This window comes from Camelus ferus, chromosome 36 (assembly GCF_009834535.1).
Source record: "Camelus ferus isolate YT-003-E chromosome 36, BCGSAC_Cfer_1.0, whole genome shotgun sequence".
Taxonomy (NCBI): Eukaryota; Metazoa; Chordata; class Mammalia; order Artiodactyla; family Camelidae; genus Camelus; species Camelus ferus.
The window spans coordinates 19,928,403-19,931,775 of NC_045731.1; positions in this window are offsets into that span (position 1 = coordinate 19,928,403).

Sequence of the window (3,373 nt, forward strand, 5' to 3'; positions counted from 1 at the left end):
ACGTAGGGTTGCTCCTGGGGCACTGAGACGGATTTCTGTGTCATCGTTCTTTTGACAGTTTTCCCGGCTCAGGCCAGGTGATTCTCCAGGTTAGAAAGTCCATTCAGATCCTGGTAACTGGAAAAGGGGCAGAGCCCTCCCTCCAGCTTTGTACGGTGTGCTTTGTGCAACTTGGAGTCTTCCTGGGTGTGGTAAACGTCACAGCCCAACACTGTCTTTCTCGGAGGTTAGTGTGTTTTGGCCGCTGCCTCCAGTTGTACTCTGGGCAGAAAAGCCTGGCTCTCGGAGATGGTGCGTTTGTAGTAGGGAATAGAGGCTGGAAGGGAAAGAGCCCGCCGTGAAAATGCCTCCTTCCCTGTGGGGGAATTCCGATGTGCACCAGAGTGCGTACGTTGTGTTTGTCCCCCACCCTGCGCCGGGTCGGGTCTGCCATGGAAACTGTCAGAGCTGCTCGTCGGTCTCATGGCACACCGTGGGGTTTTGCGCACGAGCTTGTACAGTCCCTTTGGTGTCAGGTGTGGGGTTGAGACTTCCCACGTCACTCTCCCGTAGCATGCATGTAGGGTGCGTTCCGTAGCGAACGTAAAATCCAGACGTCCCTGAGGATAGGGATGATTGTAGCGGAGCCTGAGTCCCTTCTGAGGACAGCCGTGTCCCCTCGGGAGCCCTTGGCCAGCTCCGCCGCAGGACTCCGGGATGCCCAGCTCCCCAGGGCTCTTTGCGCCCAGGGGCAGCCCCTACCTGGAGGAGGAGGGCCCTTTGTGAGGAGGGGGCAGTGATGGCCTTGCAGGGTCCTGCAGGCAGAGCCCTAAAGGCAGAGCCCTGCAGGCAGAGCGGTGACCCTGGTGCAGCTCTGCTTGCTCGTGTGGAGAATGAGATCTTCACGTCCGTCCCGTGTCCGTGTTCCTGGTCCGCGCCGGGCAAGCTTCCCTGGAGCTGGGGAACTTGGCGGGGAGGGCCGTCCCACCCAGAGCGGCTGGCTGTTGGGAAGGCGCTAGTTTGCTCTTGTGCTGGAATCTCTGTGTGCAGCCTCTCGGGCAGGAGGTCCCTTGGCTTCCTCCACTTGGAGACAGCGGCAGCGGCGACGTGCGGCATCAGGGTCGTATTCCCGTGTCCCCCTGTGCGGCCCAGGCTGCAGGCAACCCCCAGAGGGCTGGGCAGAGCGTGTGGCACCGTGCTGCTCTCTGGGCACCCGGTGGAGGGGAGGATGCCCGGTGCCGACGGCTGCTGCGTTGGGTTTCGGCTCTTGTCGGTGTTGGCGCTTTAGTCTGTCATCCAACCCAGCGATCCCTTCTGTCCTGCAGGTCACCCCGTGGGCCAGAGGGCCCCAATCTTTCCGAGGACGAGCCTGCGTGGCCTGCCCCAGGTGCGGCCAGTCGTCGCCCAGCTGGGCACCTGCACCTGGTCCCCCTTGGTGCCCTGTGCAACCTCGCCCCCCACGGCAAGCTGCTCCGCTCGGTAAGAGGAAAGCATAGTCCTCTGTTATCTTCCTTGAGTCACTGCAGAAGTAGGGCAGATCGCTCTCCGGGGCTTCCCCGTGAACGGGCGCCCGTGAATGGGCTCACGGCCGTGTCCCTCTTGTCCCTTAGCAGACGCACATGATGGACCGCGTCTTCCCCGTCCTGCCCTGGGGAGGGAGGTGTCTGTTGTAGAGGGAAAGAAGGTCCTCTGACGGAGGGCAGACGTGTCGGTTCTGCACACGGGCCTTCAACAGACACCACGTTCCGGGCTCCCTGGAGGACAAGCCCGCCCCTGTCACTGTCTGCAGTGAGTGGAGCCCTGGCCTTCCACAGCCGATGATCGGTTATGGAAGACACACCCGAACCCGGGGCCTGTGGTCTCTTCAGTCAAGGGTCCTGAGACCTGTCTCCCACTCGGTCCGATGTGAGACTTAGTGTGATACGGGGAAGAAGGCCTCAGAGATCTTTTGCGCTTCAGCAAACTAACATGTTTTGTAAGGCAGTGAACCGTGAAAGAGTGTTTTGTATATTATTTTATCTATGCCGTGAAGCTAGTTGACTCGGGGATTTACATAGGTTAGTGGTAAATAGAATGCTTGCTTAGCATGCCGAATTTCGTGTGCTCATTCCCGGTACCTCCAGTTTAAATCAGATGAAAAAAGAAAAAAAAAGCAAGAGCAAATTTCAAATGTTAAAAATACATAGTGCGCAAACCCAAATTCCATATCCATTTTTTTTACGTGATTTCCTCTTACTACTTGGTTTGAAATATATCCCAACAGGGACTTAAGTATTTTTTTCATAAAATGCTCTAACTCTTTAAAAGTATTTTCTGCCACTTATGATTTGACACATCCACGAACGGAGAGAGACGCACATGGTGGTTTTAATATACATTCGTGAATATTCTCATTAATGTACCTGTAACTACATTTTACAGATGGTGTGTCAGTGCGCCACTTTACAGAAGAGAGAGGAATAGATTCTTCCTGGGATGTGGTACAGTCTCTTGTTGTTAATGTCCTTGTGTGACTATATAAGTACCAGGGGATTCTGAGACATAAACAGGGGGTTGGTGTGAGTGTGCATCTTCACGTTTGCATCTGCTGATGAGAATTTTTGACTTATGCTTTTAACTTACAGTTTAGGATGTGATTCTGTGCTTAAAGCCTTAGGGCTGGATAATGCACTTGTGTTCATTTTCCAGACTCACCTATTGAAGCCAGTGTCTGTATGTGCATTCTTGTTTTCAGGGTCTTTCCCTTACAGTTCATTATAAGATATTGAAAAGAAATTCATCCCTGGGAAAGTTAGGTGCATCTTGGTGTTGTTTCTTATTTTAGCCGTCCTCACATGAAATTAACTAAGTGACGTTTCATTTTCAAGGCAGCAAGTTTTGTCTTCCCATTCCACAGCCAGTAACAGTTGTCTAGTTTCCATAGTGCCTTAGGCAGTTTCCCACCTGTTCCTTTTACTAAGGCTGCCCTTCCCCAAAGCCCCTCCACATCCCACCTCTGAGCTGGATCTCTCTTTTACAAAACAGTGCGGTCCTCCCAGCATTCCCTGAGCTATCCACGTGCAGCGGACTCTCCTGTCCTTTGTGGTGTTACTGTACCCGTTCACCTCAGTTGTAGAGCTGTTGAAACTTTTCTGTGCTGATTTGTTTTCATGGATCCTGTGCCTCTGGCAGAACCGAGAGGAGCATCTGCCTTTTATTTGTACCGCCAGCTTCTCCCAGGATAGGGCTTATGTTCTGATAGCTTCGGTAAATAACTGTTGTCTACCTGACTGACTAAGCGTAGGCACATAATCTGAAGTTCGGTTCCTGATTTATCTTGTTTTGTGTTCCTAGGAAGGGGCGACTAAGCCCGAAATTACAAAACCGGAGTACGCTTCTGGGACTGTAGAAGTGG